The sequence below is a fragment of the Mauremys reevesii genome, linkage group 8 (assembly GCF_016161935.1).
Source record: "Mauremys reevesii isolate NIE-2019 linkage group 8, ASM1616193v1, whole genome shotgun sequence".
Classification (NCBI taxonomy): domain Eukaryota; kingdom Metazoa; phylum Chordata; order Testudines; family Geoemydidae; genus Mauremys; species Mauremys reevesii.
The window spans coordinates 21,301,193-21,327,593 of record NC_052630.1 but is presented as its reverse complement, the minus strand read 5'-3'; the positions used below and the strand labels follow the sequence as shown (position 1 = coordinate 21,327,593).

At 52.2% G+C, this 26,401-nt stretch overlaps 1 long non-coding RNA gene across 1 annotated transcript; it reads right to left on the bottom strand.

Annotated features, from left to right (window-relative positions):
- Positions 1-2,041: 2,041 nt before the first annotated feature.
- Positions 2,042-26,069, bottom strand: LOC120369694. The gene is made up of 3 exons (XR_005583343.1): positions 25,902-26,069; positions 5,374-5,846; positions 2,042-3,498 (listed from the first exon to the last, which is right to left on the bottom strand). It is a non-coding gene; the product is annotated as an uncharacterized LOC120369694 (long non-coding RNA).
- Between the last annotated feature and the right edge of the window lie 332 nt (positions 26,070-26,401).

The following is a 26,401-nucleotide window of genomic DNA, read 5'->3' as shown; positions in this document are numbered from 1 at the left end:
TGTGCCACTGCCTTTTACCTCCTGCATGTCTCTCTGCCCTACAGCTAGAGAGCAGCACTTTGCACCATAGGCTCCTCGAAGGGCCAGCCCTGGGAGGGCTTGTTGCCATGGAGTCCATCTCCCCCCAACATCTCCTGCCCAGTCCTAACAGATCTGAGCTCTTGTAATGGGTGAGGTTCATTCCCCAGAGCTCCTCTCTGCTCCAAACTCCTTGCTGAGCATTAGGGAATGTTCCCAAAGTGCAGCCAGGGTGGGCGAGCCACACTCTGCCCATTGTAGGGGAGGGAACCCACACTCACTCTGCCGACAGAGCCACACAGGTGCATGCACACGTGCACACCCAGAGCTCTTGGAAACCCAGCCCTAGAGCCAGCAATGAAGGCAACTGCAGCGCAACTAGGGGCCGCCTAGATACCAGGCTTCCTGAAAATCCTTCCTAACCTTCCCCCTGCCCGACCGGAACCAGAAGAGCACCCTGTGTCCTGGTTGGTACTAGAGACCTTTCCCTCTACCTCTGCACTGAGCCCCAGGTGCCTGGCCTGGGGGTTTCTCTCCCCAGTTCAAACCCTATGGGTCTGAACCCAAGTGGGGAGTCATCCCGTCTTGCTGCCCATCAAGGGAAGCTGCTGCCTGGAGCCATAAGGCCTGTTGGCCTGGGCTCCCGTGCGGCCCGTTGAACGGCTGCCTGTCCCTCTGCTGCACAGCTCCTCCCTTCCCGAGCTACAGTGCTTCATCTCAGACTCACAACTGACCAGAGATGCAGCACTGCACCTTGGGCTGGGAGACATTGACAGAGCTCCAGCTGTAGCCATCCAGCTTCGGTCTCTTCGCGCAGACGTGTGTGTGTGTGTGTGTGTGTGTGTGTGTGTGTGTGTGAGAGAGAGAGAGAGCGAGCACTGTGTCTATGTGAGTGTGTGTCTGTGTGTGTGTGTGTGTATGTGGCTGGGTATAGCTGGCTTAGGATAGGTGTATATATGTGTGTCTCAGCAGGTGTGTGTGTGTCTGTTTCCAGCCCCCTCCTGCTGTCACCTGCCCTGATCACACAGTGTGTCAGCTGTGAGATGGAGCGGTTCCCACAGGGGTTTCGGGCAGAGTGGGGCAAAGGTGCAGCAGCGGCCGTGGGTCAGCGGAAGGCGCTGTACAGCCAAGGGCAGGGAAGGGCTGTTTGACTTGTGTACTGGGGTAGGAGCAGCTAATGAAACATGGGCTAAGGCTGCCTGCAAAGAGCCAGCCTGGGTTTTATGCTGGGAGAGGTGCTGGGGAGCTGAGTCAGTGTGGGGGGTACCCATGCAGGAGAGACGTGAGCAGTGTGGAGTTGGACAGCCAGGCTCAGCGCTGGGTTTCAAGGAGCTCACAAGAGCCTGGGGAGACCCACACCGATGTACAGACGCTGTGGGGAGGGGAGATACTTTGCCATTGCCCCAGCACAGGGTGAGTCTGGCACACTCCTTGGGGGAGAGGGCTCCGGGGAAGCCCAGGGTTCACAGAGGCCTTGTACCAGCACACTCCAGGCACTTCGCTGGGGTTACCGCTCACTGCCCCAGCTGCTGCCTTTCCAAGCGCAGGCTGGCTGGAGGCTCTGAGGTCACCTCCCCATGGAACGGCCACCGCGAGCAACCCTGACTGGCCCCTTGTTGGCAGTCGCAGCAGAGAGGCTGAATGGGCCTGACTGCAGTGCCCTCTGCCAGGTCAGGGTGGGCAGGGGATGCCTAGCCGGGTACGTTCTGCGGCTCAGCAGGGACCTTTGGCTCCAGGGCTGTCATCCGGCGGGTGAAGCTCCTGGGGAAAGGACACTAGCTTCTGTTTGAAAAGCAAAGAACAGACAAAGGCCACAGAGCCATGAGGCCCAGATACCGAGGTGCTGGGTAGAGGGTAAGCCCAGAGATAGCTACATAGACAGACAATCCACCATGAAAAGGGAGCAGGAGGTGAGGAGAGAAAGTAAACAGGCCTGACTGTCGTTCCCAGGCCTCTTTGTTCCCGTATATGGCAGTGGAGGCTCTTGTCTCTCTGAAGCTGAGCTGGCATGTAGTTTATGCCTCCTGCACTAAACATGGCTGCAGACGACTGGGTGGCCCTGGGAGTCCTGCTGTGGGGACAGGGAGTGGGAGTGGGCAGGACTGCGGTTTCCTCCGGAAGGAAGCCCATTAATCAGCCCTTCTGCTGTGGACAAAGAGCAGGACAGGCCCTGAGCCCTGCCTGGGGGCTGTTCAGGCAACTGGAAGCATCTCAGTGTGTTTATGAGGAGAGCTGATCCCAGCATAAACTGTTTGCATTGCATTTCCCAAAGTGCTGCGTGCAGCGGGGGCTGCATGGGTTGGAGGCGAGGGCCCGCCCAGCATGCCAGCTGGACCGTCCCTGCTGCTGGGGGCCACTGGGAGGAGACTGCGCCCATCGGACCAAGCAGGAGAGCCGACAGAGGTGGATTTCTGGGCCCCGGGATTTGCAGCAGATGTGGGGATGGATTGAGGGGTGTTGCTGGAGCTCTTCCCTGGGCAGAGTTGCCAAGAGCTCAGGGGAGGTGTTACTGGGGCACTATTGATGTCTGTATGGTATCCCTGGGCTACTGGGCTCTTCCAGCCAGAACTCACAGTGAGATATCTGCAAAGTCAGCAGCAGGGAGAATGCCTCTGGCTACTGGTAGGGCCAGGGCATTGGGTCTCCCATGTCAGCAAATTCAACCCCCTTCCCCGCACGTTCCCCATCCCTGGACACGTGCCAGCTGGGAAAGGCTCAGGCATCAAAGAGTTAATGGAAGTTAAACCAGCCTCTCTGATCCTCATCCTTGAATGAAGCAACAGCGCATCTTGATCATGACAGAGGCTGCACAGCTGGCCAACACCTGCTTAGGAGCCAACGCTGATCCCATCTGTCCCCCCTGGAGCTGACTTGTGCGGCCTGACTCGCATGGAGGAGAGGCCAACCCCACGGGCAGAGGTGTTTCAGGAAGGAATCCCATGAGGCCTGCGTGCATAGATCAGAACCATAGATGGTAGCAACAGAGAGCACTGGAGGCGGGAGGTAGGGAGGGGGAAAGAGGTGGGTGGAGAGAGCAAAAGGACAGTGGGGGAGGGCGAGAGACCAGACCCAGAAAAGCACTAACATCCTGTGCAATCCTGAGCAGGGATGAAAAGCGGTAAACACACCATCTATCATAACAACGTTCTCATGCTGGGATCCAGCAACCTCCGTCAGCAGGCAGCCAGGAACAGACGCTCACAACAACCTGACAAGAAGCAGATGGCAGCTCCCTAGGCTGGAGTTCCTTCCATCCGGTGTGCTGGCAGCGCCTCCTCTATGTCCTATATCCAACCTGTGGATCCTGGCTTGGAGTCCATAGGAAAGAAGCTGTCTCCACGGAGCTGAGCAAAGTGCAAACCAGGTGTCAGTTCTACAGCTAACTCCAACGAACTAGGGCTGTCCAATGGTACCAAGAGTCCTGGTCCTTCTCCAGCACCAGCCCCCATGCTCCCAACCAATCCCATGTGTCCAGGTTCACTGAGGGAAAGAAAAGAGCAAAATTAAAGCCAAGCTTGTGCAGAATCGGAAAAACAGCTGGGAAAGTGGCTCTCCCAGCCTCCCCCAGCTATTTTCAGGCAACCCACCTATAACAGCCAATAGACCAGGTATCAGACACACAGGCTCGGATCAGCCTTTCCAGCCGCACCACAGAAATCAACACCTTTCTAGACATCACAGAGATCATCACACAAATGGGAGAAACCCTCTTAACACAACACCTTCACCCTGTCCTGGCCAGGGTACATTTCTCCTATTGCAAGCTGCAAGCTTTGCTCCTGGCTTCTCTGTAGTCACCGGGGCTGGACAAAAGCAGAGCAGACTGGCTTACCACATCAGCTCTTTCAGGTTTCAGCCTTGAAGTGGTTTGAACAAGCCAGCTGAAAGCACAGCCCTGAAAGATCAGGGGCGTCGAAACATTTCCAGCTGCGGTGTTATCTCCAGGCCTAGAATTAGCTGGGCAAGCGAGCAGCAAGCTGCAGCCAGGTTTGGAAATCAATCTGCCGTGAGTCAGAGAGACAGCAAAAAGAACAGGAATACTCGTGGCACCTTAGAGACTAACAAATTTATTTCAGCATGGCACTCACCAAAGGACTAGCTGAGAGAGAGAGGCTCCGCGCACACAAGGAAAATGGGACACGGACTCCCAGGAGAACCTAGAGGATGATAACAAGGCAGCCAACTTTCAGAATGCTCACCCACATCTCTTTCCTCCTGGCTAGCATGGAGAGGATGCTGATGCAATATGCAAAGAGATCCCAGGAGTCTCCTATCTCCAGGCAATCAGCCAGGCCAAGGTGGAGAGAGCATCCTCTTCTGGGATGAGCCACACAGCAAACCTTTGCTCTGTGCTGTGATACAAACCTGGCCTGGCCCATTGTGAGGGATGCACCCTCCCCAGGGCCGGCTCCAGGCACCAGCCCAGCAAGCAGTGAGGGGCAGCACATCTGGGTCTTTGGTGGCAATTCGGCGGTGGGTCCCTCACTCCCTCTCGGAGTGAAGGACCAGCCACCGAATTGCCACTGAAGACTGAAGCGGCGGCGGTAGAGCTGCAGATCGTGACTGCGGCTTTTTTTTTTTTTTTTGTCTAAACCCTGGAACCAGCTCTGACCCTCCCGATCTGCGGAGAAAGGCATTTTTTTACTCAGAACATGAGCAACAGCAGCAAGGGAATGTGTCAGCTCACCAGAGAACCCCGCCAGTGACAATGCAGCCAAACAACATAAGGCAAATAGATGGGGGCAGATCCCAGCTCAGAGTAGGCAGGTCGGAGGCCAGTTTGGGGAGGATGGAGTTTTAGGCAATGAGCTACCCTAGCACCAAAGAAAACACACAAATAGGGGCCTCAAGCTGAAGCTACCCTGTGCTGTATTCTGTATAGAAAGAGGCCAGCTTTCCCCTGATCTAGTGAATAACTAACCTTGCCTACTTACCTGAGTGGGAGAATACATACCGCACGACAGCCCCATTAACCGACCCTTATACACAACATTTAAACTAGCTCCATGGCACTATTAGTGCCTAATAATCCTGCACCAAAAACTGGCTTGGGGGACAATGGCATTCCAGCTAATTGTGCGTATAAGCTAGAATCATCCTACACCACATCCCCAGTTCTTACCTGTGTATAACACTACCACACTGCAAAACCCGACGCCTCTCCACACGGGGATTTCACACCGCGTATGGACAAGAGCCGGACTGGAACAAAAGCCCAGGGCCCAGATCTGGACAAGCCTTTCCCAGACGTTGGGCTGTTCTGATTCAGTGCTTGCTCTGAGTCCGCTTGCGCTGCAAGCTCAGAACCAGGGATTAGAGGAGGGATTCTGATTCAGAGCCAGCTCTCGTACATACCTGTTTATCTGCCTGTAAATACCCCTCTGCAACACTGAGGGACAGGTTATAGAAGTGCAAACAAAAGACCACAGAATCCAGTTAGTCTGGGGCAATTTGACGAGCTAAAGATCGTGTCCATTAACTGGTAAATACGAGCGTATCTGTGCATATGCCTGTCTGTGGGTGCTTGCCTGAGTGTGTGTGTGTGTGTGTGAGTGAGTGTGAGAGAGAGAGAGAGTACATACATGTCACAAGAAAGTCAGAGTTCTTGGAAGTGGTGGCGTGTGCGTTGACAGATGCTGATGCTTAGTGACCATCAGCTTATGCTAACAGGCTATGTTGACCTGCTGCCAGTTGCCTGGATTTCTGAGGCTGTCCCCCTTAATGGGTCACTCGATAGCCTCTTCAGGCAGCCTTCAGTCGTGACTTCTCCAAAGCTGTCAGCTGTGCACTGCTTCCTTTACTCAGCCAGTGTCCTCTGCATCCCATGCCTGTAAGAGACAAAGAGAGAATGGAGATCAACAGGCAGCCAGGAAAGGCCCCATCACCAGGGCTTGCCAGCCAGGATATCAATGTAAACGCAGCTGAGAGTCACAAGTGTCATGAGTTTAGCTGCTTCTCAGCTCTGTGGCCTTTTGGGACATTGCAGCCGTATGGCCTGGAGGGGCCAGAGGCCAAGCTGGTGTGGATACACGGCGAGAGTGGGGTGTTTCAAGGGACGGGAACTCTGCTGGGATCACGGGCTCTCATGGCCCGGCCCAGCACCAGCCTTGTCCTGAGCGGGAGCACAGCCAGGCCAGATGCAACCGTGTTCCCAGACAATTGCCAAGCAAAGCTGAGCTGTGTAAAACCAGGCTAACTAATACTGGCCTCGCTCACAGGGATGAGAGGCTGGAAGAAGGGCAACATGCAGTGTGATTATTAGAGCTGGGCCCGAGCTGCAACATTCAGAGCTGGCGCTGGCTCTCAACCCCCCCAACGCCTGGCTTGGAGAAGTTGGGAGGGGGCTGGTTCTGGTACATCTATGATCATTGTTATTGTTAGTATCTGTGGGCAGCAGGAGAAGGTCAGTGTAACGCAGTGGGAGAAAGAGTGTGAGGCACAAGCTGAGAGTGCTCCTCTGGGGCTCCTCAATCCCACACAGATAGCTACAGTGCCCGATACGCACAAGCATCCACTGGCTCCTACATTGCTCAGCATCTCCCCCACTAGTATCCTTCCCGCTGCTCTGCACCCCCGACACCTGTCAGGCCTGAGTCCTCCAAAGGGGCTGCACTGGAACGCTGCAGAACACTCCTCGCCCAGGCACTGGGAGGTCAGGCCTCCCAACTGACGCCAGGTCCCCTGCAGTGCCCTGGGGAGCACCAGCCCTTCTCGCACTGCCCTGCCCTGTAAACCAGTCAAGTGCCCCAGTCCGCTCTAAGGACCTAGCAAGCAGACACCAGAGGGAAGCCTGCGGTGCAAACAAGGACAGCGTCTGTAATGTGAGCTGAGCAATAGACACACTCCAGCCCTGGCTCCACCATCCTGTGAAGCCTTTAGTGACCCCGTGCTCACACACTGTGCAGGCACGCTCACACAACTCTGGGTGCACATGTGTGTGTGTGTGTGCAAATGTCCACGTGTGCCGGCACATGGGATATGTGTGAGAGTCCGTGGCCAGTGAGGGCCCCAGCGACTGGGCCCAGTGAAGCCAGTATCGGTGGATGGCTCCTAGGTGTGCATAAGGCTGTATGAGCCACTGCGTGCAGCAGTGCCTGAGCAGAAAGCTTCAGCGTATATGCCAGGCCTACTGTGGGCTGGCCCCGGCAGTGAGACTAGGCTGAGCTGGAAGGCACTAGAGCAGTGATGAGGTTCTCATCACCCAGGAAGTCACCCTGGGCATTGCACTGAAGATGCCTTGGCTGGTCCTAGTTCCCACCCCATGTCCCAGGGGGCAATACAGACACTGATGGCCACCACTGCGATGTGCCGGAAGCTGCTCCAGGTATAGCACCGAAAGACTGACTTGCGGGCCAATGGCTGCTTTCTGCACTGCTCCCTGAACGGTTAGAAAGGCAGCAGCCGCACAGATGTGACTCAGCCATTTAGGTCAGAGAAGTCTCTGAACAAGGGACCACACACACACACACACAGACGTAAACACCAGCACACATGTGCCCAATGCATGCACTGACACACACGCACACAGGGGTTCACCCCTCCAGTTTAAAAGGAAAGACAAGAGACTTGGCCCAGGACAGAGGAGCAAACAGAAAAGATGAAGAGAAAGGCAGTGGCTGGCTGACCCGAGGGGTATTTGTATCCCTGGGGCTCCCTGGCTGCTCAGCCCCATTCCCACTCTTTCCTTTCCGTGCTTTGGTCTAAAGATCATAAGTCTCACACGCTCTCAGCTCCCCCATCCCCTGGGAATGGGGGATTTAAACTGCTGCCCCCGGAGTGCGGGCTCTGATTGTGAGCTCTAGGGGTGAAGAGGGCCCAGCTGTCTCCCAGAGCTCCTGGGAGGATGATCTGCTTAATTTTCTCCCATGCTTTCCCCCCAGAGCAGTTCAGGGGAACTGCTGTGCTCGGTGGACCTCGGCAGACTGTGGAGCCCTGCTTCACTCTCTGCATTGAGTGCAAAATGCCTGGGACTCCTCACAGGTGGGGGTTGGTCTTCCAAGGAAATGCTTTAATACTGGGTCACCCTTGCCCTTCAAACAGGACTAATAGCACTGTGCTCAGGAGCAACCCTACAATAACAAACCAGGATATGCTCAGCCCCAGCATTTATAAGCAGCCCTACAATAACAAATCAGGATGTGCACTGCCTCACTATTGTTAAGAACCCTGACAATCATAAACCAGGCTCTGAAGCCCCAGCACTCAGAATCAACCACTGCATAACAAGCCAAGATGTACATGGCCACAGCACTCATGCACAACCCTACAATAACAAACCAGGATGCATGCAGTGGAGGGAACTGGCATTTGGGGAGGGAGCCTCCTTTCAGCTCCAGGCTTGCGTGGGTTTACTCCTGTCAAGCGAGTAATGAGCTGTACGTTCCTCCTGCTGCTTCCAAACCAAGAGGCCCAGGGCATGTTCTGCTCTCCGAGATCAGAGCCACGCTGGCACGTCCCCCACTTCTGGATGGCAATCAAAGCTTCCCGCAGAGAATTCACAAAGTCCTGCTCATGGGACAGCCTCCAAGGAGCTTCCCAGCTCCTGCCCCACTCCCAGCCCCACCATTGCCCTGCACCAAACGACTTGGTGGGAAACACCAAAGCAGAGAGTTCTCGTCATCCTGAACGCAGGGCTCTGAGGGCTCAGCTGCTGTCCCCAGGGAGGAGACGGCAGCCGAAGAAATGCCATGAAGCACTCTTGGAATGCTCAGGGCCGCGCGTCCTACGGAGCTTGGAAGAGAAACATCTGCTGGGAACTATTCCTCCCTCCAGTGCCAGAGGGAAGATCCCCCCATGCTTAGACCTTTCCAGTCCCTGAAGAAGAGCGCAGAGCAAATGCTGGGCCTGAGCTTTCGTGGGTAAAAAACTCCACTTCTTCTTCAGATGCATGGAGTGAAAATTACAGATACAGGCATAAATATATTGGCACATGAAGAGAAGGGAGTTACTTTACAAGTGGAGAACCAGTGCTGACAAGTCCAATTCAGTCAAGGTGGATATTTATTTTTCTCCCTAATTCCTTTCGGCAGGGAAGCAGGGCTGAGGCTCCATGTCTAGGGAGCAGGGAGGTCCTTGCTTCTCACGCCATTTCCTAGCTGGATCTGACTCAGGCACAGGAAAGTGGAGTGACTTGTCCAAGGTCACCACAGAGTCCCCAGAGCATCTAAACCAGAGTTCTCCTGGACCCCTCGACCACACAGCTGCCCTCTAGTGGAGGGGGTTGGTTTCCTATGGATTGCTATGGTGCAATAGCTATGCTGGCAAAACCCCACAGTGTAGACACAGTCTACCTCGAGCGAAGGGTTTTTTCCGTCATTGCAGGAACACCACGTCCATGAACGGTGGTAGCGAGGGTGACAGAAGCAATCTTCCATCAACCTAGCTGCATCTACACTGGGGTTAGGCTGGCATAGCTATGGTGCTCCAAGGTGTGGATTTTTCACTCCCCTAAATGCCACAGCTATGTTGGTCTAAGTTTGAAGTGTAGCCCAGGGCTCAGAATCTAGTCTCAGCAGGGTGATGCACACTCTGCCCTGGAGCCATGAGTCATGGTATCCCACCCTCACATCAATGGATATCAGGGATGATTTTGGCCCACTGTTTTCTCATGTTTCTAACACAGGGATTGGCAACCTTTGGCATGCAGCCCACCAGTGTAACACCCTGGCAGGCCGGGCCAGTTTGTTTACCTGCTGCGTTCACAGCCCCCAAATCCCCGCGGCTTCCCACATCCCCCATTGGCCTGGAGTGGCGAACTGCGGCCAGTGGAAGCCACCATCGGCCGAACCTGCGGATGCAGCAGGGAAACAAACCGGCCCAGCCCGCCAGGGTGCTTACCCTGGCGGGCTGTGGGCCAAAGGTTGCCGATCCATCCTAACAAAATGAATGTGTTTCTTCCTGCATTCGTTATAGACATGGATCCAGGTTAGGGATATCTCCAGGCCCAATGGATAACTGCGTCTTTTTGGATTGTGTGCATCCTCCCAGGAACTGAGCCCTGCTACAGACAGATCACAAGGCTGGCTGGATTCCCAAGATAGCCCTCTGGGCCAGAGGGATCTCCAGCTGGTCACAGTGGATGCTAAAGGACTCTTTGTTCAAAACCATTTTTCAATTTTAAAAAATTGATTTTTTTAAAAAAAGGCCATTTCTACAGGCAATGGCTGTTGTCCCTAAATTTGTTGTAATTGAAATCCCCAAATCCTAATTTTGTTCAGTTTTCAGCAACCAAAAGCCCCCCCAAATTTTGATTTCTTTTTTTTTTTTAAAGAAAGCCAAGAAAATGTTGAAACAAATGAAAACTTTCTCATTGTCACTGGTGTTTTTCACAGGCACAAAACTTTTCCCTAGGTGGCTCTGCCCAGCAGCAGGTCTGTGGCAGAGCAATGATTAGCCCTCAGGCCTTCCTGGCTCCCCAGCTTGGGCCACAATGCAGGACTTTGCAAAGAGGCATTATTGCTTTCTCTAGCACCCTTCCTTCAGGGAACTCCATGTGTTTTGCCAGCATTAATACATCCAAAGCCCAATTGAAAAGCTTCACTGGCCTTCTAACCTGCAGCTCTGTCTGGGGAACTCTCGGTGGATTGTGCTTTGTATTCAGTTTCCCTTACATATTCCTAGCTGTGGCATTGGCACATTCCTGGATGAACCTGCCTGAGCCATCCTATTTGCCCCTGTGAGATCCCTCCTCGGGGTTTTTTCCCCAGCATCAGTGGGGGCGTTTGCAGGCTGAAAAGCACTAGCTAATATTGCAATCTTGCACCTGGACCTGACCTCTCTTCTCTGCCGCCCAGTGCCCCACGGCTGTGCAACGCTCATTGGACAATGTGCCAGGAAGACATGGGGATCTAGGACTAGAATCTCGCCCTCTGTCCAGGCACTTTGGTTGCTCTAACTGCAAGGATCAGCCTGAGAACCAGTGTCATTCTGTGACAGATGGAACAGAGGCAAGACAGCTGGAGGGGGAGACCTCCCTGATGTGATCTTAGCTCTTACTGGCACGTCTCAAAGCCAGGTTTATCTCAGCTCAGGCAGACGTGTCTCTCTCTTTGCCAAGCACTGCACCTCCCCTTATAAACACTCCTCCCGTATATAGCCCAGTACCTACTGCTCCCATACTGCAGTGTTATTTCAGACAAGGATTGTCAGCTCCATGGAGCCCCCACTGCTCCTCACGGAAATCCTTTGGGGCCCTGGAGAGTGGTTGGGAAGCGGCGGGGGGGTGGGGGGCATAGAAGAGCTTTTCCCCCAAACCTGCCTCATCACCAGGTTTAAATCAAGGGTTTATGAGAAAAAGGAGAGCGGGAGAGAGATCCCAATCTGGTCCCAGACTGGCAGGCTGATTAACCCGGAGTTCAGGTCCAGGCCCTGATGCTCACTATAAATAGCGCTGCCTTTCCTTTCCCATCCTCCCTCCAGGGGATGAGAAATGCCTGTCCTTTTATGGTCAACAAGGCAGATTCCTGGGGCTGAGCTGGGGGCAAGCCAAGGGGGCCCAGGGGATTCAGTCCTGGGCCTTTCATGCTGCTGCTCTTGCTCTGTGGGCTTTGCTGGGATCAGTTATAATGCCAGGAACAGAGAGCAGGTTTTAATGGCTTAGAGGAAGGGATGAGTGCAGAGGGGAGATGATGTGAAGACATCTGGAAGCAGAGGCTGGGAAATGCCTCTCGTTCCATCCTCTGGGCTCATGGTACCCACGCCCGCTGCTGGTCTGAGCAAGCAATGCCAGGGACGGACATCCTATTTTAGTGCCCATGCTTGGGAACTAGACTCCCTGTGAGAATGACGGGCAAACGCACGTGCCCTCTGAGAGCTTCCAAACTGCAGGCCACAGCTCTGTCGAAGAGAGCGAGGCCATGGGAAGGCACCGTGGATGTGCATGGATGTGAGCTTGTATATGTATGTGCACGACAGGTATACCAGCTGTGTGTATATCGTGTGTGTGTGTGAGAGAGAGAGAGAGATGTGCACACTGGCTGTGTGTATAGCATGTGTGCGTGTGATGTGCACAATGTGTATACCGGCTGTGTGTATATCGTGTATGTGTGTGTGTGTGTGATGTGCACAATGTGTATACCGGCTGTGTGTATATCGTGTGTGTGTGTGTGTGTGTGATGTGCACAATGTGTATACCGGCTGTGTGTATCTCATGTGTGTGTGTGTGTGTGTGAGAGAGAGAGAGAGAAAGAGAGAGAGAGAGAGAGAGAGATGTGCACAATGTGTATACTGGCTGTGTGTGTGATGTGCATGATGTGTTTACTGGCTGTGTGCATATCGTGTGGTATGTGTGTGTGTGTGTGCGTGTGTGTGCACGATGTGCACAATGTGTATACTGGCTGTGTGTATATCATGGGTGTGGGTGTGGAGCAAGATGTGCATGATGTGTATACTGTGTGTGCGCGCAGGCTGCATATGACAGATGGTAAGCCCTGTGGCCAGGAATCCTCTCTTCTCTGGGTCTGTCTCACACCCAGAACAATGGGCCTTTGGGAGTCACTTCAGAGAGAAATATTTATGCCTAATGATGTGTTTGCATGTGATGTGTTTGGGATTGGTGCATTTGTTAGGGTAAAACACACAAACAAAAAAACAGCAGAAGTTTCTCCCCTGACCCACAACTTTGCCCCCACTTTGTAACAGGGCAGTTGGGGTTAGCATTGTGGTTGGGGAGTGTTGCAAAGAGGGTGGGGGGCTCTTCCTGCCCTTCCCTCTGACCTCCAAAGATTCTCATCCTCTTGCTGGGAGAGTGCTGCTCTGTGCTCAGTCTTACAGGGCCAGATGCACCTGCCAACTGGCTGCTGTGGCTCCCTGAAACGGCAGGGGGCTTGTCATGGAGACAGACTCCCCTCACAACCCTGCAGCTGGTGAGTTAAGGCTAGGCTGCCATGGGGCCAGCTGGAGCCTAGGACGGGAAGCCAGCACTGTGGTACATGGGATTCCTGTTAGCAAAAAGTTCTGATAATAACCAAAGTCCGAGGCCAGTTCCACGCACAGGAAGACCCCAAACTGTGTGTCCAGTTCCCTCCCACCCATGGGAGTTTGTCCTCCCCACCATGGGCCCGATCTTCCCCACCTCACCATGCTGCAGGTAGAGTGAGGGAGAGTGCACTCTGGTGGGAGGGGAAGAAAGGCACTGGGGGAGATGGCGCGCACTATGGGGAGCGGGGAAGGGTACAGAGAGGCGCACACACAGTTTGGGGGGATGGACACAGTGCGGTGTGGGGGAGGAAGGTTCAATCCATTATTTCTATAGAGAACCTCAGTCACATTTCCTAGCTCTGCCTACCACCCCTCATTCTGTCAGAACCCAGCACTGGATTTCTCTGCCCACCCGCTCAGCCTGGGGGCTCTTTAACTAGGGCCAGAGATGGGAACAGGCCAGGAGGGGATGGGGCCCAATTGCCACCTGCCCCGGACAGGACTAGGCGGGGGCATCCCTGGTCCGAGTGCAGCTTTCGGGGCCTCCTGAGGAAAAGCGGGGATGGCAGCAAATGGGCCTTGGGTCCTCGGCCAACTCAAGGTGGAGCCTCCCCCTGAACAGTGCAGGGGTGACTGAGATGTGATGGGACAGCAGCCACCCCACCGCTTTCTCCCAGGCCTCTCTCCCAGCCCTTCGCATTTTCTCCCAGCCTCATCCACTTTCCCCTTGCTCCCAGTCCCCTCCCCACCCAACCAGCCTGACCACAATCATACCATTCCCCACCCTGCCGCCTTCACTCCCCTACTCTCCAGTAGCCAGACCCGCACAGCCTCTGGGCCTGGCCCACCTCTCCCCCCTTCCTCTCATGCTCAGGCCCGCCCCTTACCCTTCTCAGCAGCAGGCACAGGGTGGGGGTGGCAGTGAGGGGCGGGGAAGGACACGCAGAGGAAATTGTGTCTGGAAACAAAAACTGTAGCCTTGATTCTGTGTCAAAAGTCTTGAGATGACCTTCTCCCCTGCCCCCCATCCTTCCCACTTCCCCCAGTGCTCCTGGGGCGTGTGAGCTAGGGGCTCTGGGAGCAACTCCTGCTCTGTTTGCACATCACATTCCTAGCAAAGAGGAAGTAATTTGCAGAGTGAATTCCCAGGGGAGACAGTCACGTCAATGGGCCTGCTGGAGCCAGTTTTCTTTTAGCTAGATCCATGCGATTGGGGGGCGGGAGAGAGGAAGGAAGGAGAGGAGAGATGAAGAGGGAAATCTCTGGAGTCACATTCAAAAGGTTGAAGTAGCCTGGATAAAAATCCCTGGCTGTCAGAATCCTGGATGCATGTGGATGGCTGAGGCATGACGAGGTGTGAAGCCACCAGTGCCTCCAGCTGGTGGGAAGGGAGACAAGCTGCAGAGGGAGCCGGCAAGAGGGCACAGAATTAAAAACAAAGCACCAAGCTCTATAGCAGAAGAAACCTGGCTAATATATTAGCTCTTTATCCCGGGCTTAGACCATTCTGCTGTTCCCCCTGCTACAAATACTTCCTGGCCTCCTCTTCCTCCTGCCCAGGCCCATGCCATGAAGTTGTAGCACACCTCAGCCTTGGTGATGTCCCAGGCCCTCAAGCCTCCCAGCTGGGATGTCACAGAATGAACCAGGCAGGAGGTTCTGGCTGCATGGACAGGAGATGACTTCCACTGACCCATCAGGACTTTGGTAATGCAGGGCCCATTCCTGATGCTGGCAAAATGCCCATTAAATTGGGAGCTATTCATAGATTCCAAGGCCGGAAGGGGCCTTTGTGATCATCTAGTCTGACTTCCTGTATCACACAGGCCAGAGAACATGCCCAAAATAGCAAATCTTTTGGACAAACACCCAAGCTTGATTTAAAAATTGCCAATGCTGGACAATCCACCATGACCCTTGGTCAAGTGTTCCAATGGTTAATTACCCTCACTGTTAAAAAATTGCACCTTATATCCAGACTGGATAGTTCAGTGGTTTGAGCATTGGCCTACTAAACCTTGGATTGTGACTTCAATCCTTGAGGGGGCCACTCAGGGATCTGGGGGAAAAACAGTACTTGGTCCTGCTAGTGAAGGCAGGGGGCTGGACTTGATGACCTTTCTGGGTCCCTTCCAGCTCTATGTGATGGGTATACCTCCATATATATATATATAACTTCCAGCCACTGGATCGTGTAATACTTTCTTCTGCTAGATTGAAATATTTGTTCCTTCCTGTAGATATTTAACCTCTTAATCTGCTCTTAGTTATGCTAAATAGATTGAGCTCCTTGAGTCTAGCACTGTAAGGCATGTTTTCTAATCCTTTAATCATTCTTGGGGCTCTTCTCTGAAACCTCTCCAACTGATCAACCTCGTTCTTGTATTGTAGCCACCAGAACTGGACACAGTATTCCAGCAGTGGTCACACAACTGCCAAGTGCAGAAATGAAATAACCTCTGTCCTCCTACTCAAGATTGCTATGCATCCAAGAACATAAGACCGGCCCTAATGGGTCTGACCAAAGGCCCATCTAGCCCAGTATCCTGTCTTCTGACCGTGGCCAGTGCCAGGTGCCCCAGAGGTAATGAACAGAACAGGTCATCATCAAGTGATCCATCCCCTGTCGCTCATTCCCAGACTCTGGCAAACAGAGGCTAGGGACGCAATTCCTGCCCATCCCAGCTAATAGCCACTGATGGACCTATCCTCCATGAATTTATCTAGTCCTTTTTTGAACCCTGTTATGGTCTTGGCCTTCACAACATCTTCTGGCAAGGAGTTCCACAGGTTGACTGTGCGTTGTGTGAAGAAATACTTGCTTTTATTTGTTTTAAACTTGCTGTCTATTAATTTCATTTCGTGACCCCTAGTACTTGTGTTATGAGAAATAGTAAGCAACACTTCCTTATCTACTTTTTCTACACCAGTCGTGATTTTATAGACCTCAATCATAGCTTTCCTTAGACGTCTCTTTTCCAAGCTGAAAAGTCCCAGTCTTATTAATCTCGCTTCATACAGAAGCCATTCCATTCCCCTAATAATTTTTGTTGCCCTTTTCTGAACCTTTTCCAATTCTAATATATCTTTTTTGAGATGGGGCGACCACATCTGCACACAGTATTCAAGATGTGGGCGTACCATGGATTTGTATCAAGGCTCTCATTAGCCTCACTGAGAGTGCATGTTCATCTGATTATCCACCCCGAACCCCAAAACTTTTTCAGTCACCATTCCCCTGGATAGAGCCCCCTCATCCTGTAAGTGTGGCCTACATTTTTGTTCCTAGATGTATACATTTACGTGTATTACAACACATCGTGTATGCCTGCACCCATCTTACCAAGCAATCCAGAGTGCTCTGTATTGGTGACCTGTTTTCTTTATTATTACCACCCTCTTCAATTTTTGTGGCATCTGCAAACTTTATCAGTGCTGATTTGATGTTTTCTTCCAGCTCACTGATAAAAACATTAAATACCACAAGGCCAAGAACAAATTCCTGCAGACTCCACTAGAAACATGCCCACGCGCTGATAATTCCCTGTTTAAAGTTACATCTTGAGACCTATCCATTCTTCAGCTTTTACTCCATTGAACGTGTGCTATGTTAATTTTACATCGTTCTAGTTTTTTTAATCAAAATGGCGTGCGGTACAAAGTCAAAGCCTTGCATAAGCCTAAGTATATTACATCAACACTAGTATTTTCACCAACCAAATTGGTAATCTCATCAAAAAGGGCATCACATCCGTTTGACAGGATCTATTTTTTCCATACACCCATGTTGATTGGCATTAATTATATTACTCTCCTTTAATTCTTTATTAATGGAGTCCTGTATCCGCAACTGCAATATCTTGCCTAGGATCAGTCAGACTGACAGGGCTATATTTACTTGGCTCAGCCTGCTTACCCTTCGTCCGAGCAAGGACTGCAGGACTGGGCAGTGAGCAGCATGGAGGAGACAGCAAAATAGAATCCTTAAAGTTTCTTTTGTGGGGAGCAGGGATGGAGATCCATGCAACTTCCCCTTTAAGAGTCCCACTCATGGTGGGGCTGGTGCTCATTAAGCTGCCATGCTAGCTTGTGTTTATTAAGTGGCTGTTCCCTTTTGATTGTCCTATACCCAAGCTAATGTGGGGAGGGGAGGATGTACTGGAAACTGTATGGGTCCCATTAGCAAACCACTTCCTTTAATGGGTAGCATCTTGAGCAACTGAGAGCTTTGCTGTTTGGTGGCTTTCCCAGCATCGCCTCCCTATGCTGACGAGTCTGCTAAGCAGAGAAGGGTAGGGCCCTAATCCCATCCCTCGGGGGAGGTGGGACACGCAGCTATCAGACCCTTGGGCCCTGAATGTCCCTGATTTGAGTCCTGCCAACAGCTGGATTTGAGCCCTAAACCTTCAACCCCCACAAGGTGAGTCCACACTTGAGGAGTAAGTCCATTTCCAGAGACTAAATAATAACCTGCCTTTCCCCTGTTCCCTTCCCTCACAAATAAAAATTTGATCCTAGAATCCACCAGTTCTCCCATCTCCCTGTGCTGAGCCTCCGAGTGTATGAAGTCTGCAGCAGCGTGCTGTGGGGCTGAGGGACAGGGGCAGCTTCAGGCACCAGCACTCCAAGCACATGCCTGGGGCGGCAAGCCATGGGGGCAGCCTGCCGGTCGCTGAGAGGGCGGCAGTCAGGCAGCCTTCGGCGGCATGCCTGCGGGAGGTCTGCCAGTCCCGCGGCTTCGGTGGCAATCCAGCAGCAGGTACGCCGAAGGCGCAGGACCAGCGGACCTCCCACAGAAATGCCGCCGAATCCACGTTAGCAGCGGACCTCCCGCAGGCAAGCCGCCAAAGGCTGCCTGACTGCCGTGCTTGGGGCAGCAAAAAACATAGAGCCACCTCTGCCTAGGGAAGCTCATTAATTTATCTGGCAGGATAATGTGTTAGGAGGAATTCGGTCTGAGGAGGCGTCGGCTCCTCTCTGCATTGCTATCCAGGGCAGCCAGCGAGTTATTGAGGCTGGAGCAGCTCTTTAATAAAAGCCACTTGATCCAATACACTTGGAAGTGGGTGCTCAGACTCAGGTATTGATGTCATTCCCCCCATGAGAGAGGTACCTCCCAGGAGCCTTCCATCACCACCACCTGATTTTTCTTCTGCTTTATTCCCTCCTCCAACTTCAAGGCCTGGGCTGTTGACCACTCTTCTTCCAATCTGGGAGGGCTTCCCCTCAGAGCTCATCCCCACAGCTGCTCAGTAGGGTGGGGGGCACCGCATCAGAACGTGGGGCATGTGTAGGGACACGGTCAAATTCAAGTCTTTTTAACAAACTCATGGTTAAAAATGACTTTTTCTGACAGCGGCTCCTTTAAATAGCATGGCCTGATTTTTTTAAAAATCATTCTTTTTGCAAGAAGGCTTTGTTCTGCTCTGCTATTGCTATATCTCTATAAAAGGATCTTTTCAGCAAGGGAGAAACTGACTGGTCTGCACCTCTACCATGAGCTCTGTATGGGGCCCGTTGCAGTGGATGGGATCTGCACAGGCGCTGCCCTCCTTGCAGGACTGGGGTCTGAGCTCTCCAGGGGTCGGACGGTGCCGATGACAAAGGGCTGATGAATGCAAACCATGAACAGAGACAAAGGGTCTCACTTCCTTCAATTACTTAGGGGCTACTTGTAACTCTAGCGGGTGCAGCATTGTCAGACAGGTTAGGATTTTCAGATTGATGAGGGTCTCTATAAAACCAGTGACCTAAGAGTTAAGTGTGCTCACTGGAATTAATTTGAGCCTGTGTAAGAAGTAAAAGGAGCCTGTTCTTAGCAGATCACGGCGCACACTATGCCTCCTACACAAGGCCATTTGTTAAACCTTCCCACACAAGACGTGTCTGTATTGTGTGCATGCACATGGGAGAAGGTGTTCTGACACCTAGGGGTGGCCAACTGTGCTTGGCTCAGAGGAGTTCAGAAAAGAAAGTGAAAGAGGCACAGAAAGGTTTAAGTGACAGAAAGAAATGAGGGTCTGAAAGAAGGGAAGTCGAATTCATGAGTGAGGGTGTGAGGAGAAGCAAAGAGCTGCAGCCAGACTAACAAGGTAGCAGGTAGCGACACAGGAAAATGGACAGTGTAAAGGTTCAGGCTGGGAACGAAGAAAACTCCTCATGGAATCTGTGCCACAAAGGCTGAGAACTGGGAACTCAGTACGTTAGTGAGAGGTAGGATTACCCCTCGATTAGACAGAAAGACATCGCTGCACCTTCATAGGGTAACTTGGGCAGCTGATTGTGTCCATTGGTTTCTTCCAGTTCCAATGACCACATATAAAGGGGGAACTGCTCACTTCAGTACCTGAGCACCAGGCCAGATTGTGGTTTGAGCTGAGACTTGCAGTGTGTCTACACCTCCGAGTGGGGGTGTGATTTCCAGCACGAGGAGATATACCCATGCTAGGTCTACTCAAGCTAGCACACTGAAAATAGAAGTGTAGCCAAGGCTACTCACCCTACTGCGGCTACCCTTCTGTTTTTACCGCACAAGCTCAATCAGAACTGCCTCAGGTATGTCTGCTCAAGCTGGAAATCACCCCCCCAGCTTGAAGTGTAGACATACCCTTAGTACTAGCCTAGCCAACTGAGAATACGCTCACTCATAGCTTTAAGCACATGTTCTAGCTGCAATAAACATCCTTGACCCTGAGCCTGCAAACCCCGTTATGTGCATGCTTAACTTTACTTGTGTGAGTGGTGCCACTGAACGCCAGTGACGCACGTGTGTGTGGGCGGGGTTGGGGCCTAAACGTCTGATGACTGACCCTCGAGCAGTAACAGCAGAAAGTGTAAAGAGCTCAAATAACTCTTCTGGAAAGGGGGCACTGGCCATTTGCATTTTCCGACGCTGACTACGTTTTTAAAATGGCCATTTGCTTCAAAACACACAAGCTGACCTGTTTTAATAAAATCCCTTTTATAAGCTGTAAGGGTTTTCCTGCGCCCCTCCTGATGGAGCATTTTAGCATGGGAGAAACTGATTGCTCCCCCTGTAAAGGGGAAACAGAGATACTAGCTCTCCAAAAGTGCTGTCAAATGCACCAAACAAACACACCTACATAACCCTTTGCTGTGGATCTCCAAGTATTCTATGGGTTGGGTTGATGGGTGTGTGTTTTGTGCTGGCCTGATACTGAGAGTCAGCAGTATTAACATACAATCCTTCATTTAATAAATATTGGTTACATTCAATATTTTCAAAATGAACAGAGCATATGAAAGGTTGTGTTGCTCGCACACAAACATTTATAACTACACACTGCGTGTGCACCCAAACACCAACATACACACACGCCAGCTGGCATACATACACCAACATGCACGCAAACATACTCACCCATACATAGACACATGCACAAACATACATGTCTACGTCTGCGACCACCTACTCAGCTGCGTGCATCATGCGTGCGCACACACACAATCACAGGCATACTTGTTCCTGCATATACACACGAAGTTGGGTGCTGCCTATGCATTCACCTGCACAGTATGCACATAAGCACGTGTCCCTGCACACCTACACATCCAAACATACGCATGGTTTCTGCTGCATAACCCCAAGTGCACGTCACCCATCTCTGCTCTGCCCTCTCTCCTATAGAGAGGGCGTCCATCATTGCTATTCTGGGAGAGCCCAGGCCCCAGGCTGGTGCTTTTGTAATATGCTCCGACCCAGCCTCTTGAAACAAGACAGCTCTCACCTTCCATTTACCTATAGCCAGAAACTCCCCTTCACCGTCATGTGGCCACAGCTCCTACCATATGGAGTGGAGGGGAGGCCCATCACAAGGCGTTCCCCCCTGCATCGTGGGGGTGTTCATTTGGGATTAGGCATTCCATTTTAGTGGGCACTCCCACAGACAACTAACCCCTCTGCTCTGATGGCATATTCCACCAGGTGGGAAAGGAACCCACTTGCTAGCGATTCAGGATCCCTGCACCCTGGGACACAGGGTAAGAAGGAAACCCTGAGAGGTGCTGAGCACATGCATCGCCCTCTGACTTCGCCCAGGACTGCTAGGCAAGGTCAAGCGATGTTGGGTGCTGATTGGTCGGGGAGAGGGCAATGGTTTATATAGGCAGCATCCCAGGAGAACCTGCGTCAGTCCCAAGGCAGCGGGTTGGTGGGGTTGGTGGGGGGCTGAAGGACCTGGCTGGGTGGAAAGTCACTGGGGTCCTTATGACTGAAACAACAACTTCAGCCCATCCCTTTGCTGTTGCTTTGTGTTGTGCATTGACCCGGGCACCCCTCTGTTCAACGCATCTACTGTTCTTTCAGTCTCTTTGTGTGTGTTTTTGGCCAGGGTTTCTAATGACGAAATGGCCTCAGAGCTCAGATTTCCAGCCTCTTGCCTCATCCTGTCCTATCTGACTCCAAATCACTAGCAAAGGCGGCTTTCTCCCTCTCACGCATGCAGGTTAAAACCCTGGGCTGTTAGCTGAGGGTATGTGCCTCTAACAGCCCATAATGCACACTACTACTGGCACATACTCACACTCAAATGCACACACAAATGCATGCACGACTGCACAATCACCCTGTAACACACCTTCACACATATTCTAACCAACACATGCCTAAACACGCCCAGTCTAGCACACAGACAAATGTACACACAACTACACACTCACTCTGTAAGACACATTACACACCACACTAACATAAGCACACACAAATATGCATGTTTTAAACAACACATTTGTACACACAATCTTACACATCAAACACAAATGCACACATCACTATTAATTGTTGTGATTGGCACGAATCACACAATGCAACACAATACCCCCACCCCTTTAACCCTTGTAATATCTGGCCCTGCTGAGCAGGACAGAAGGAAGAGGGGGGGAACGGAGATGGTGCGTTTTGTCTGGGGCGGGTGGGGTGGGGGGAAGCTTCCCAGCTTTGGAGCCCAGAACCTATTTTGCAATCTGTGGTTAAAAAATACAAAGCTTAATCATCTCCAGACAACACTACTGACAAGCAAAGAGGGAAATGCCACGCTGTCCAGGAGCAACTCAGAGCTGCAGCCTGTCTAGACACAGCCTTCCCCTGAAATGAATGCCTGTTGAGAACTCCTTGGGAAAGCTTTGGCAGAGGTGCGTCATGCATGAGCGTGTGCTGGAAATGAACTCCTCGCCTAGCAGCACAAAACTACAAAGGCATTAAAGCCTCCACTCTAACTAGGAAGTTCTAGGGCTTACGACTGGGTAACTCATTCGTAACTCTACGGCTGGTCTCTGCGAGAGCAGAATCGGGCCCCTGAACGCTACTAGTGTGGTGAGTTGGAAGGGTGGGACTAAGGCCCTGTAATACTGACACCTGGTCATATGCCTGCTGGAGACCTGGCCAGTTACCGCTGGGAGAGTAGCAAAGGGATTGAATTCCTCCCTTTAGCCATAAGATGTTACTTTCTTTTCCAAGCAACTCCAGCTTGTGCTGCAACATGCAGAGAAGGGATCATTGGTCCTTTAAAAGAGGCAGGGTTCACGTGGGGTCCCCCACAAGAGCCTTTCTTGGACAATCTGCTTTACGGGGTTCTCTGAGTGTAAGCCATTGTATGTCAAGCCTATCCACATGCCCCATGCGTGACCCTTCCTGCCAGCCACCCTCCCTCCCCTAGTGTCCACCTCTAGAAGGGGTCAGATTAAGGTGCAAGCAGATGGTTTTCCCATCTCCTCCTCCATCAGTCCAAGGACAGGGAGCTAGGACCTTCTGAGTCCAAGCCCAGCTCTAACATTAACATAGTGTACAAATCATGGTCACACTCTGTGCCTCAGTTTCCTCATCTGTATAATGGGGATAACGAAAGTGGCAGGGGTATGTGTGAGAAGAGCTAATGGGAAGTAGATAGAGCTGTGGTTGCATTTTTTTTTGACAGAACAATTTTCCATAGGAAAAAAAAGGCAGTTTCATCAAAATTGAAACGGTTCATGGGCATGTGTCAATTTTGATTAATTTTTTCATGGGCAACAGTCTAAACAAAAAATTCCAGCTTTCGCATTTCATTTTGATAAGGTAAAAATATTTCCTTCTGACTTTATCATTTCAATGTATTTTGTTTTGCCTTTTATATGAAATACAACATATGTATATAGTATTACACTCTATAGTGCTATATAATATAAAAGTAGAAATAAAATGAATTGAAATGATGAAAAAGAAGCATTTTCCCTAACTGAAATGACACGATTGCATTGAATCAAAACAATTTGACATTATTGAAGCGAATCCTGAATTGAAATTCTGCAGAATTTTCGTTTTCTGGGAAGTTTCAAAATATCAGCTTTGTGTTCCAGTTCAGAACAATCTCCCCTCCCCCTTCCCCTCCCTGAAATGTTGGAATTTCCCAAGGAGCAGACAGCTGCAGTGGGAAGCACTGCGGGGGGATCTTACCGGCCCTTCTCTCTTGTTACTGATTTGGTCACACGAGCCAACCTTTGGCCTGAGATATTGCAATCCTCGATATCTACCAGTGTTTTTACTTTGGTGCATGGATGTGGCGGGAGGGGGAGGCAGGGGAGCTTTGCTGCTACGGACAGCTCTGATCTGCCCCTGCGGCCTGAGCATGGTACTTATCATTCCCAAGGGCTTGGAGCCGAACTGTCCATCAATCTATCCTCTAAGTTGCACAGCTGGCAGCAGGGGAAAGTGACTGGGTATCTCTGGGAGGGAAGAATTCCTTGGATGCAACCAACCTTCTTAGCAAAGAATCCTGCTATGACCAGAGATCTGAGCAGCCCTGGGGTTACTCTGGGTTTGGGAGAAGCTCTGTTCCTTGTGTGCTGGGAGGCAGGGAGAGGTGGATGGTAAGGCAGAGATTGAACAGGGGTGTGCCAGCTGTGACCTTATGGAAATGTCAGCCCTGGCAGGGCAACGTGCTGAGCCTCTGCTGCTGCAGTCGGGCAGTGACCTTTCTGGAGCAGCCTCGGTGAGCAGCCGGTGTAGAAGTGCCTGCTGGATCTTTGACTAGAGCAGAACAAAGTGACATGTGGGGTGCCAGGAGATGTCACCAGCCTAGCAGCCTCCTGAAATTGCCCCGTTACCCTCAGACCCCATCACTGAGCTCACCCGACAACTCCTAAAGGCAAACAGACAGGCACCGAGGCACAAAGCTGGGTGGCAAGACACAGATCTCACACCGGTCTTGATACGCAGCAGCTCCACTGAAGTCAATGGGATTACTCTGGATTTACACAGGAACTGTGCTGCTCGGGCAGCTGTGGCTGGGGGCAGGCTAAGAAGGCTGGACTCTGATCCCTGGAGGATCTAATAGTTTTCTGTCTAGCCCACAGCCCCACACAGTGATTTGCTTTCAGGCAGCTGCCTCCCCATTGTGTTCTCTAGGACTTCACTGCAGCCTAATTAGGGGGTGCTAAGTGGCCCAGCCACAGGGCCCCTCTTCCCCCACACACTCTCACCATGCTGCACAGCAGCTAGAGAGAGCAGCAACCTTTTGCCAGGGCCACCAAGCAGGGAGCTGTGGAAATGCCTGAACTTGGGAGGAAGCCCGCGCTGCAGGCTGGAGGAAAAGCAAGCCGAGCCAGCAGCAGCGGGTCCAGCTGGCTTTGGGGTTCTGTCAGCCTGTGAGCCGGGATCCTGTCAGTCACTGATCCACAAACAGCCGCTGGGCAAGTGTGAGCAAGGAGAGATGCCGGGGCCCCCTGAACATCTTCAGAACAGCCCCTCTCCCTTCCTCCAGAGCACTTGCTTTGCCCGCTGCATGTCTCAGGGGAAAATGGCAGCAACATCTCTGTAACTCAGTGCAGCTCACATGGTTTATATTGGCATCTTCCGCTTGGGGAGGGCGGGGAGCCAGCCTCGGCTGGGATGTCAACTCACTTTATTTTTCCGCCCTGAAATATATGTGGAGCAAAACGCAGCCCAGTGTGACTCGCTGTGCCATGGGGCAAACTATCAGCCCTGGCCGCTGAGAGCTGCTCTGCGGGGCATTGGCCAGCAGCCCTGGGGATCAGGAGCACCCCGCTCCCCACTCTCAGAGGGAGCCGCTTGGGCTGGCCACTCAGCCTTTGGAACTGCAGCTGAGGGCACCGGGTTCATTCGCTGCAGGCTCAAACAGTACAGGGGGCTGCCTGGAAACCCTCTCCCCGGACCCCAGGGTTCAGATGTTCAGAGACGCAACTCAATCAATTTCCCCAACTCCATTGTAATCATCAGCCCCACCACTCCCTTGAGCTCTGTTATCCCAGACCCCCACCTCCTTGCAGCACTCTGCAGAGCCGCGGGTGGACACTGCTGATTGCAAAGCTACAGTCCCTGGTGCAGAATAGAGGAGAGCAGGATGCAGAGCGCTACCTCCATATGCTGGGGAGAGGGGCTGTCCTGCCCCACTCAGGCAGGCAGCCCCTGATATTGTTCCACTGAAACAGACACCACCTGAAGGCTGGATGCTACCCAGCAATCCCCACCACCCCCAGCCCACATGCCTTGAGCCTTTGGGTGTGATCCAAGTGGGAAAAGACACAGGCAGTGCCCCCATTACTTGCTAGAAGGGGGACCCTGGCAGACCCATTCTTGTTTTTCCTCCCTGCCATTCCCCTTCCTCCTGTCCATCTGCTTTGCGCTCTCCTTCCTACCCAACCTGGGAGAAACGACATTGTTGCACAAACGGAGACTGAAATTTCAGCACAGAATAATGCAAGAGCAGCCAAGCCGGGTGATCAGCTACATTTACAAGGGGAAACCGGTGTCTGGTACAGACTGGTATTCCCATTAGCAGAGAATTTGAGCCTGGGGACCATTACAGCTATGGATTTCCTATCGCTAGCCCTCTCTCTCCGCAGAGCTACGGAGATCTGATAGATAGACATACAAAGAAATGCAGCTGTGCCAAAATGAATCCCACGCGCACACACACTCAGTCCTGCTTCTCTCGGTCTCGGCGTGTACATACCTATGTTGCGCGGTGATCCGAAGGACTCACTCACACCTGCTGTGCACTAGGCCCCAGCCGGGGAAGAAGGGGGGCCTCACCTCCACTCTTCAAAATATAACGTGCAACTGGGACTCGGTGCTGCCAGCCTGGGATTTTTAAGCAGCTGGCATGGGGGTCTTCGGCGAAAACTCCTTCCACACTGCTCAGAATCTGGAAAACCTTTTTCTTTTACCTTATATGAGCTGAAAAAGGAGGCCAGGCTGCAGACGGCCACATCTGTCAGGGGCGTCGAGGGGAGCCATTGGCTGCGGCCCGATCACGTGGGCCTGCTGCCTTGACCTGCGACAGTTCAGCTGAGTGTTGGTTTTACCCCCTAAGGAAGGAGCGTTTGACAATTTTCATATTTCTTCTAAATTTGGAGATTTCAGACAATGCTGGGAGGCTTGGCTCAGGATGCCAGAGGCCCATGTGGAAGTCATTAAGTCTGAGAGGGAGAGCAAGAGAGCGAGAGAAGGAGG